This window comes from Armigeres subalbatus, chromosome 3, assembly GCF_024139115.2.
Source record: "Armigeres subalbatus isolate Guangzhou_Male chromosome 3, GZ_Asu_2, whole genome shotgun sequence".
Taxonomy (NCBI): Eukaryota; Metazoa; Arthropoda; class Insecta; order Diptera; family Culicidae; genus Armigeres; species Armigeres subalbatus.
In genome coordinates, this window is record NC_085141.1 from 399,453,065 (window position 1) to 399,465,267 (window position 12,203).

Consider the following 12,203-nt stretch of genomic DNA (forward strand, 5'->3'; position numbering starts at 1 on the left):
ACGACCCACGTGAGGGTCGTGGGTTCGAGTCCCATCGAAGAGAAAGTGGTTATCTCCAATACATTTTTCAAATCAAAATCTTCCACATAATGTACAAATTCACATCTAAGTTTTCAGAAAATTGTAAATTAATGTCCAAGTCGGGTGGTTTAATACCCGGAATATAGGCAATTAACTTTGATTAAACTATATTTTACGTGTTTTTACTCAGCTTTCTACAAGCTGGGCTTAGCCGCAGTGTGACAAGTTAATACGAGAAAAATTATAGCTTAAAAATTGGTACAAAAACGAATACCAGGCTAATCAGTAATAAAAAAAATTATGGCGACAAATCCAAAGAGAAAAAATGAGTAAAACACATTTATATCCGATCTGGACAGTCAAGTTCCAACAATTATGATTATGATTAATGTCTTTATGCTTTTTAATTTATTATCATTCCAATATTGTATGGTCGAATGAGACAAATCATTGATGGCTTCGAACCATGAACCAATCACAAAATTTTACATCACTCCATGGCGTACATACTTTGCTACTATTTGGCCTGCCTTGATGTAGGGTGAGCTCACCGACCGTCGTCATATCTCGTTCAGCACTCGTGCTGACTGGTTGTGCAGTGTTCGGACGCGGTCGGTCGCTAGCTCTAGGTTCGCGTAGCGTTGACGCGAGGCGGTGGTGGTTCACGTTTCACTTCACCAAAGAGCAGATCGCTGCTGTGCGGTTGGATAAGAAAGGAGGGTTGTTGGGGCTCATCATCTTCATCATCCTCTTCTCTTGATTGCTGGCTGCTGCTACACTATACAGTACTGGTGCGAGAGGCCAACTAAAAAGAATAAGAGAGGTGATGCAAAAGTTTTTTTTTCGTAAAAATTATAAAAATAGTGAATTGTGATGATGAATGAAATTTGCAAAATATTTGCATTCTCAGCCTAGAGAACTTGGTGAAGTGTCGGGTCATTGTGAATAATCGAAGGCAACCGAGGAAAAATAGGTTTGTTTGCTGCACAAAAGAAAAAGAAGAAAATCTCCACGGAGCACGACCTACTATGTGAGGTGTATGCATGGCTGTGCTGTAAATCCAATCCAAGCAACCGTGAAAGAATAGCGGATGCACAACACCACTTTTCGGGGGAAGTCGACGAATCAAGCAAAGGTGAAGAGTTTGTGGCATTATTCGATAGTGGCCGAAGAAGAGTACAAAAAATTGGCCACTGTTTGATGGTGGTAGCCCATTTCTCGCGTATTGTGTATGGTGCAGAGCAGCAGGAAGCATCACATACATACGCATAAGCAAGGAGGGAGTGTTGATTGGGTGAGATTTGCTACAATAAATCAGGTTTTGCAGCCAGTCAACCCACCTCCAATGGCAGTCGAATCAAACGCAACAGTACAACGCTGAGGTTGCGACGACGACTTCAAAGATGTAGAACATAGTGTTTAGGGCGGGTTTCTGGAGCGAGGTCTGGAATGCAAAATGCATTGAAATTGTCTATTTGTCGGAATACATATACAGCGCAAGTGATAAATTATAAGGTTGATGGCTGGCTTATACTACGGGGAAAATGTACTAGCCGCAGGCCATCGGAGTAGTGATTAAACAAAAACTGGCACGATTGCAGTTGAAGGAGAGGGGCAGTGGTTGGATACTACAGAAGAAATCAAGCACAGGAAAAAATATACACAACACAAAGCCACCAGCGAAGGAGACTGTGCAAGAGAATTAGTTCCTTGTGCGGGCGGGACCTGAATGCTGAAAGCCCAACTCGAGACAACATTTGCAACAATAATCTATGGATGAATATTCATACGTGAGTATCGCTAGAAGTGCACTTAAAAATGACATGCTTTCTAAATTGTTGTATTTATTAATTTAATGAAATTGGCTCAAGTTGTACATAGGGTAAAATGCCCAATAGTGGACCCCCAACCAATAGTGGACCCTCCAGCCATTTTTGCATTATTACTGCACAATGGCAACATTTTGCTATGAAATTCTATCGGGAGAACCTACCTTACAGTCCTATGATTTGATTACATGCATTGGAAATGCTATGAAAAGTAAAATTAGATGATTTTTTACAATTCTATAAAAAATAAACACGAGAGTGTCCATTATAGGAATATTTTAGGGGGTCCATAATAGGGAAGAAGAACGTCCCGAAACGGGACATGAAAATCAAATGAAGTGTCGACTATAGGGAAGCAATTTCCTATTATGGACCCCCAGGGGGTCTACTATAGGGCGAATTCAGTTAGACTTTAAAATGTTAATTTCAACGAATAACGTCGTGTATTTGGGTGTTTTATGTATGTATCGTGAAGAGAGGATGCAGAGATTACTGTTAGATATCAAGCAGAGTTAATATGTTGAAAATTTTTAAGCCTTATGACAGGAAGAGCAAAATTCTGCTACTAGGGGGTCCACTATTGGGCATTTTACCCTACATCGCTGTAACATAGGCACCTACACTACATACGGCAATACGCCATATAAATAAAGTTGTTGCAGTTGCCACAGCTAAATGATGCAAGCATTGTTATGATCTACTTCCCGAGTTCAATCTATGATTGATTTAACGTAGGTAGGCACAATTACATTTCGATGTATCATCGAATCGGATTGTATCCGCCACTAACGGTATGTCTACACTCGACCCTCTATAACTATACAGAATATATCGATAGATAGATGCGAACCGACGCATAAATCGCATACATTGGTATATGTTGTAAATTCATCATCAATCTCAATTCGTAATATTTTGGAATCATTGTTTTTATATCCCGGAAAACTACTAAATACATTTTCGGAATGGCTATTACAAAACTTCCTTTAGTAGATTTTGCAGTTGTTCACCGAAAAACTTTAGAACGAGTTTGTTTAAAATCTTCTTGTTATGCTCCCATATTCAGGAAGCGCTTTCAAACGATAAATGATGCGTACTTTTGTTTACACAGGGTGTCGATTCAAATTTGAGAATAAAATTCCGTGACCTTCCCTGACTTTCCAGTCAATTTCTCGAAAAAAAATCCAGGTATGTATCAAAAATGTTTTTTTTAATTCCTGAATTATGAAAATCTCTGCATGTATGAATCCTTGAAGTCCATATGAGTTCCTGAGTTACTGGAAGCCTAATCACTTCTCAAAGCAAAACATTAAAGATTAGTAGAATATCGTTGATAATTCTGGTCGTTCACAAAGAATCAAGTAAATGCGCAGTTATGCGCAATTATGATAACCTGAAAGTTTATCAAAAGTTGGCTCCAATCAATGTTATGAATTTTCTGGTGCCTTCATCCACCATTCGGAATTCTCGCTGACTTCCTGGAGTCGCAATTTACCTTCATTATCTTTCTTATATGAGGGCCCTCCTTAGCCGTGCGGTAACGGTAAGACGCGCGGCTTCAAAACAAGACCATGCTGAGGGTGGTTGGGTTCGATTCCCGGTGCCGGTTTCGGATTGGAAATTGTCCCGACTTCCCTGGGCATAAAAGCATCATCATGCTAGCCTCATGATATACGAATGCAAAAATCGTAACCTGGCTTAGAAACCTCGCAGTTAATAACTGTGGAAGCGCTTAATGAACAGCTGCGAGGCGGCTTTGTCCCAGTGTGGGGATGTAATGCCAATAAGAAAAAGAAGAAGATCTTCCTGAAAATTTGTGTGAAATCGTGTATCTTTTGACACGACTTTTGAACTCTTTCCAAACAATCATGGGAGCTTCTAGAAATCCGTTAAACAAATCTTACGGATTAGGTATTTTTGTGGACATCGAGAAACCTCCGTTGGCTCTCAAGCTTGAGCTTGATTGACTGCTCGTAGTTGCTACTCCATTATGACCAGATCAGCTGTTCTTGCACAGGGAACCAACAGATGTTTGCTTGGGGCTAGCACACATCTTCAATGTACACCCAGGTTTTTTTTACACGGTTTGGTTTTAGTCGTTTAAAACCTTCAGCATCAATGAAACAATCAGTTAACCCCACGAAAAAATTCACAAAAAATCAAAGAAAATTCAGAGTGTATTTGAAAAGCTGTGAAAATTCAGGTTACCCGAGAAATTAATAAATTCCAACCGTGTAAAAAAAAACCTGGGTGTACAAGTACTGGTGATCTCATTTGTTAGGTCATACTGGCGCCTGCCACGTCAGAATGCAAGTCAATGTAGGGAAGGGGGAGGAAATGATGATGCAATCACTCGCCCAATGCAAGCCGAATATACCTCTGCACTTGCCACAAGTTCATGCGGAATTTGTTGGAATTTTTGGGTTAGGTTCGAGAGGCAGAGGTCCGTCTTGGTTAACGAGCTGCCAATGTGATAGATAGGAGAAGGCAACTGATGGAATTTCTAATTGGATGTAGGAAACGAGCTCTATCCAGTATTTTTCGCTTGATAATGGCGGCCGAGTGAGTGCCTTTTGACATTCAAGAGGTAGAAAATATTTACATATTTTAATCAATGTAGGCATTGATTCTTTGGAAAACATTGGCACTCATCTGGTATCAACAAAAAACAAATGTCAAATATTTTCGTTATGTCATTCTAGAATTTTGTAATTTTCTTAGGGAAGATCCTTTAATTACGTAACACAAAAATTGGGCATTTTCAACCTCCCTCCCCCCTATGTCACACTTTTTGTATGAAGCATCTAAAAATTATGTATGGGTCGTCACACTTCGCCCAACCCCCCCTCACCCTCTAAGCGTTACGTAATTTGTGGACGCTCCCTTATGCATTTTCTGTTATAATTTCATTTTATTTTCTAGGATAACTGCAAGTTTACAAGCATTCTTCTGCTTTATGAGAACTATTTTTGACCTCAGAACCGCAAAGCTACGTTTCGGAGAGAAACCGGCAGCAAACCTCAGACTGCTGGTCAAGAAGCAACACAACGGCTGTCTTTAGAATAGGAGATCAAAACCTCTTTTGGTAACTCAGATCTCAAGGCGTTCTGACGCGAGGGATCACTGTGAATTATTGATGGTAGCGGTGGCTTTGTTGGTTTCGGCGGGTTTCCACAAGGCGAGAGAGGAAGGTGGCTTGGATATGATTTCGTATCGGCTATCGGCGAATGATGCCGAAGGCTATAAACAAGGATGCATGTTTTGTGTCAGAATAAAAACACATGAATTATGTCCGAATTCGCCCTGAATTAAAATAATAGTAACAGTCCAAAATCAGACCAGGAATTACTTTCCGGAGTTTTCAGTTGGTTTTATTTGCAACGAAAATGAATATGTTGATTGAATCCCTTTACAAATATTAGTAAAAATGATTTGATACTATTAATGGTTTGTAGCATGCCGATTGTAACCGGGCCAAGCATTATAAGGGGCTGTCCATAAACCACGTAGACTCTTGAGGGGGAGGGAGGGGTTTCGAAAAAGTCTACGATAGTCTACGAAGGGGGACGGGGGGGTATACCAAAAGTCCACGTGGATTTTTTGATTTTATGTTTTTTAAAAGCGATTATACATCAGCTTCGTGCGAAGTTCACTTGTTTCATTTTTCTAGGATGTTCCGGTTTTTTTGCAAGACTTTACCGATATAATCTCTTCAGTGGCGTAGCCAGAAAATTGGTCTGGGGGGGGGGGGGGGTTCTCTGAACATTATTTTTCTTTCGAAAAAAAAAATTCTTTCCAAAAATGTTGTCTTTGCGGGGGGGTTTATGTCCAAAACCACCCCCGTGGCTACGCCACTGAATCTCTTGCATTTCACCTTAAAAATTTAATGAATTTCACTAAAGTAAAAGTGTGAGCTACGGCCTAAAACTATCATGGATTTCACCAGGAAATTCTACTGTGTTGAGCAGGAAAATTCTCCAAAGTATGCTTAAAAACTTTCGAGTTTTTTTCAAAATCTTCACTTGGATTATACTGCAGATTCCTACTAGAATTTCGTTTGATTTTCTTTGCAAACTATGAAAATTATGTCGTACTTTAACGGATTTTTTTTTCAATTGACAAAGGATGCATTTTGGAATATCCAAGGAAAAGTCTTTAGAATGCCCAAAAGATATTCTTTGGAACTTGTAAAGGGAATTCTCCGAAATTTTTTGCTGAATTTCGGAAATTCTTCGGAATTTTCGCGAGGAATTCTTTGCAAATAGGGTATCTGTTCCCATATTAATAACAGCCCGTATATTAATCTCAACCGTCGATGAACCAAATAAAAAATCAATTTGAATACAATTTCTCACATTGTATGTACACAATAATTAATAGACCACCTTCTCCAATGTTTGGAATATTATTTAAAATTCCGTTTGAGTAATGTTTTAGTTCACAAGACTCAAATTATTAAAAACAAAATTATAAAACACATTTATTTTCATTTTCCTACCTCTGAACTGTTGATTTGATGCACTGCTCGATTGCTACTAGCAGATTCATCTCATTTCAAGCCGTTGTTTTCCACTCAATTTCAAGCTGAAAAAAAATAATCCTTTCAAAATACACTTCACAACACAAAGAGCACATCACAATTTCACTATAAATATAATCATATTTGAAAAACTAACGCGATTTCCTATAGTTTGATATAGGTTTATTTCGAACAAAATCTAAATTATCCTTGTCCGTATTCCAAACTGTTTACATGGCTTGCAGTACTCTCAAGGGTTGCCGACCTAGATTTTTGTTTCAAAACGCTTGAATGAACTTTCACTGTGAAATTCAACTCTTATGTTTGTAAAATAAATTATATCGAAAAGATAAATTATGACAAACATAAAATTGAACTGATAAGATGGAATACTGCAACAAAAACAGCAATTTTGTAATTATATTTCAACTCAAATACAAAACATTGAAGAATTTGGCATCACTGCAATCATATTGTTACGTATACACACAAGTAATAGTGTGCGTATTTTATGTTGGAAACAGTATTATTGATTTAGGTACAGGCATAGGATTAACTGTTTTTGAATGTTATTGAAATATGTGCATGGCAGTGAAGATGTTTTTTAGCTAAATACTTCTATAATGTGATAACAATTTCATTTTTGAAGTAACCAAATTGTTATCAATTAAAAATGACATTAGCCGAGCATAATTATTCTCATGTTTCTTGATTATTGGGTGAGAAATAAATGCATTTCATATGCGCATTGGCTTATTGTTATTGATATAGGAACAGATACCCTATAAGCAAAATTATTTGAAATGCCCGTGAAAAATTCTCCTTCGTAAATTTCTTCGGCAGTTCTAATGTAAATTCTTTGGAATTATCGATGGAAAACTTTCGAAATTTCTAAATAAATTTTTTAAAACTTCCACGAGAAATTATTTGAATTTCCCACCAAAAACAGTTTCCACAAAAAAAATATTTGCAATTTTTGTAAAAAAGTCTTTTTAATTTTCATGAAAATTTATTCGATTTTTTTACAAGAAGTTCACAAAAAGTTCAACTGAAAATTCTCCATATTTCCACAGAAAATTATTCTGAAAATATTTTTTGGAATGTCCATAAGATTTATTTAAATTTCCTCAAGAAATTGCTCCAAATTTGCAAGAGAAATTAAAAAATATCGTAGGAAACCATTCTGAATTTTCACGGGAAATATTTCGGAATGTCCGACTAAAAATTACCTCGGGAAATAATTCTAAATTTTCACGGAAAATTACTCGGGTTTTTTAACGGGGAAACTTTTGGAATTTAGAAGAAAAATCTTGGGATTTGATTTCAACATATGATTATTCAGCGGGATATTGCATGGAATTTTCAAGAAAAGCATCGGAATTATCACGGAGAGTTCTTTGGAGTATTTCAAGGTTATCAATTGGGAAATTTTACTAAATTTCCACGCAAAACTTATTGGAATATAGACTTGACGTTCTCGAAATTTTAACTCGAATTTTTTTCTAAATTCTGAAAATTCACGATTTTTACAATTTTGAACCGGCGTTGAGAATTATAGGTCAGATGCGTGACAGATTTTATCAGTGGCGCGCCGATGCAAAAATGTCGGCGGTGGTGGTGCACACCTCTAGGAGGAATTGAATTCAACAGTAATTAAACTAATTGGCTTTGAGATTTGATTTCAGGAGTTATGGACAGAGGATTAAATTTGATTTCGTTTCAATTTGATTTTTGTTTTGTTGGATTTTATTCAGTGTGATTTTGTTAAGTTTGAAATTCGAATTTTGTTGTAATTTTTACATGGAAATGGAATTGAATAGCTGAATTGTCTAAAACGTGGCTGATTTCCATGTTTTTCCTATCACATATGATGTTTTGTAAAATTTGGTAAAGTCTACGTAGACATCATGGGGGGGAGGGAGGGGTTTTGAAAAAGTCTACGAAAGTCTACTAGGGGGGACCGGGGGTTTGAAAAAGTGAAATTTCGGTCTACGTGGTTTGTGGACAGCCCCTAACTCTAGTAGGTTTCAAACATAAAAGTGACCTGCATGAGGTATAGACATGTAAGTGCCTTCAGTTAGCCAGCAACTGCTAGAGTAGTGTTGTGGCACTGGTGCTGGCGGGATGTTTTTGGGAAATACTACAGGTGTCTATTTACTCGCAAACCAGTGTGCAGAATGCTAAAATGTCCTCTTGAAGTTCTGCTTGATTGCGGCCCGGAGGAAACTAGCTAGTACAAAGACTGATGATAATCATTATACATTTGTCGATTCGATATTCTGTCGATTCTACATTCTTAGAGACAAAATAAAATTAAAATTAAAAAGCATGATAAAAGTACCAAACTTTAGTCAAACCCTTGAACAAACCCATGAAAATCGTGAAGAATTTATGACAATTAGTTTATTTGTTGATACCGGATGAGTACCAATGTTTTCCAAGTGAATCAAGGCATACATTGATTGAATTATGTAAATATTTTCTATCTCTTGAACGTCAAAAGGCACTCACTCGGCCGCCATTATCGAACGCAAAATACTGGATACATAGTTCATTTCCAATTCTAGCAGATTACTGTAAGAATACTCAAGTTGAAGGTATAGGAATAGTAATGGAAACGGTAAGGAAGTCCATTTCCAGTTCTAGCGATTGCTAGAACATGAGAAATATAGAGAAAGATACAAAGTAGGAGAATGGAACGGACCTGGGATTGAACCCACGACCTCCTGCGTATGAAGCAGAAGCAGTAGCCATATGACTACCAAGCCCGCTTATCGAGAAACCTCCGTTGGCTCTCAAGTATACTAACGGAGTAATGATTCTTATTCACTCTCTGTGGAGCTTATGAACATCTAAATATAGTCACGAACTGCTTGCAATCTTCCAGATAATCAAGAATTTAATCCCTACAAGCTAACATAAATCCATACAGTACTTACAGTAAGTCCAGGAAAACATTCTAGCCACTGCAATAATTAAAATATTTTGGTCTGAATACACTTCCAAATATCTAGTTGTTGGTTGTAGGTTGAACATTTTTGATGATTGTTTCTTGAACGATTCTGATCTATGGCCCATTCCAGCCATTTGATTCAGTTTCGACTGCTTTCAATAGAAAAGTTTAAAAAATCTGGGCGATATATGGTCACCAAAAGGTAATGTGATATTTCAGGTTTTTCATTAGAGTTGGTTTGACTAGTAACCAATTAAAAAAGACAGGATCACCGTCTTCGACCAGAGATCGCACAGACTGAACACTTAACATCTAGTAAATTCATAAAGATGGATCGCATTTTGTATATCATAACCGCTAAATTTGGTGATTTTGGACCCCCACCCTCCCCCTCGTAACACTTTTTATATGAAAGGTTTATTTTTTTGTATGGATCGTAACACTCGGCTTAACCCCCTCCCTCCCCCTACAGCGTTCCGTAATTTGTGAAAGGCCCCATACATTCCAGTTCAATAATTAACAATACCCTAAAAGTAGGCAATTACCAAGGATTAGAACGCGCTATATAGGGGTGGCATTATACATGAAAGAACTAAAATTTACAATAGTTTAGCGTTGATAATCAAATGTTTCAATACTACTGGTGAATTGGTGGAGAGTTTGCGCATTGATTGATCAATAATTTTTTTAAATTCATTGAAAGATAAAAAACCTTTTAATGTTACAAATCCTACATGATTTCGTGACGGTCCCCAATTTTGAAATTTTCCTTTTACACCCTGTATTCGACCCTTCCCCTTAGACGTAGTTTACATCAAAAAAATATTTGGATCGGGCCTCAACAGTGAACATTGAGCAACGTGGCTTTGGAAGCTCTGTTATTTATTACAGATTAATAGAAACAAACTCGATTATTATGGTGAACATTCAATGGGCTTAGAGTAGGCTTTTAATCTAGAGACTTATATATTGCATGATAGTGGAGGTGATTGTCGACTGTAATTGACTTGGAGTATTGTTTATCGGCTATGCAGTCTGAAGACCTATATTAATATTAATTCTGATCTGACGTTTCGGTCCTTTTTCAATGGTTTAAACCCAGTTCAGTGTTTCATTGTCATAAGTGTCCTTAAGGTACAGTTGGGTAAGTGGGTAAAGGATGTCGCATAGTTCATGTTTGCTTAGTCCTAACATATTCAAATGGTTATGAATCAGATCACATTTGTGTTTACAGAATGTATTCAGCTATCATGTGTAAGCCTGCGAATAATTTTTGAAGAAGGGGATTATAGAGAAAAAAATTGAAAATAAAAAAAATCCATTTGAAATTTTCACCTGCCCCACAAGTGGAGTAAGTGAAAAAATGACGGCAATGCATTAACATTTTCGATATTTGCCTAAATTTCGACAGCATATATTATATGAAATCCAAAACAACTTTATTTACTTCAATCAAATGTAATTACAGTATGTTTGAGAGTTATTTTTATAATCTGGGAAGGTTTTGGCGACTCTCTTTACGTTTGCCTTTCTTAGCAGCTTTTGCTATTTCTTCAATCCAGCTTTTTACGCTAGCTATAATTTTGTTGAGGGGTTATTCAATCATGACATATGCTGTGTACAGCAGTATCAAAGTAGCCTTGAACTTTAATTTGTTTTTCTATCTGTCATAAATTTTAATTCCAAAAAATATGCTACCATATCAAGGTAAATTTCTTTTCATTTTAATTATTATTTTCATTAACGATTATTCAGATGCACATTAGATTGATAAACATGGAGCATCTGACGTGGAGCCGGTAATCAACTATTGTTAGACCTGTCTCCACTGCTATTGTGAATTGCTATTCAGAACCTGGGTGGTGCGGATAGAATCGATTTGGTTGTCAAACTGAAGCCAAAATTTTCTTTTGTGCCGGAGCCAAACATTGAAGATTGTGGTTATGTTCGTTTCTGATTTAATATTGAGAAGTATTGTTATTATTTGGGGAAAAAATAAAAATAAACTTTGTTGGAGTTTTGTATTCTTTGTAACAAATATTCTCACATTACATTTCGAGTGGAAAATTAGTAGGAATGCAATTGAAAAGCACTCGTTACGAAATTTCACGAGATTCAGCAGCTGATTGGAGCATGAAAGTATGTTAACAATCGTAAAGTCATATGAGAGTCTAAGCGCATTTGTTCGCCCTCATGCAGCGTGGAAAGAGAAATTCGAAGAGCGGGAAATGTTTGACAGCCAAGTAACTGCAAAATAATTTTGTTTGTGGGAGTGACTTCAAAATATCCCTCTACTCGCTTGAGCGCAGAAAAGTGGCTCTATCCGCAGCACCCAGTTCAGAACGAGCAGATTAATCAAAACCTTACGCATAAAATATCTGACCATTGCCTACGGCAACTCATGAGAAGCGTTTCTTTTGGGTTTCTCGAGACGCTGTTCAAAAATGACATATAAATAAATAATGACATCATCTTACTTTTTGAATAAGGTGAAACGCCGAAAATCTTACTATTTATTTCTACCTTAAATGTTGAACATGGGAATGGGAATTCTAAAGACATTTATTTGCATGCAGCATAAAATGTTGATGGAATTTCTGGGCGTTCCTAAAATAGGTACTTCAAAATTCACGAGAAACGGGGTTTGGAGAAGCGTTATGACCTATACAAAAAGTTAAAAAGCTCAACACAAAAAGTGTGGCATAAGGGATACGAGGTTTTTCTGTATTCAATGAGTGAAGTGAGATAGCTGGTAGCTAGCATTAGGGTGACCATATGAAATTTTTCCAAAAGAGGACAATTCATCGAATCGTTGCAAAAAAGGAGGACATTTGGTTGAAAAAAGAGGACATAAAAAAATCGATCGATTTTTAGTTTTCAA

At 36.9% G+C, this 12,203-nt stretch overlaps 1 protein-coding gene across 3 annotated transcripts in view; it reads left to right on the forward strand.

Moving 5' to 3' along the window:
• The first annotated feature begins 823 nt into the window (after nucleotides 1–823).
• The window catches only part of LOC134226920 (transmembrane channel-like protein 7), an 88,565-nt gene continuing 77,185 nt past the window's right edge, over nucleotides 824–12,203 (forward strand). Inside the window, exons 1-2 of one of the 3 annotated variants that reach the window (XM_062708033.1) lie at nucleotides 824–1,811; nucleotides 2,962–3,038. The gene's annotated coding sequence lies outside the window, so the exon portion shown is untranslated. The remainder of the gene's footprint in view (nucleotides 1,812–2,961; nucleotides 3,039–12,203) is intronic. The other 2 variants (XM_062708034.1, XM_062708032.1) reach the window with 2 other exon arrangements.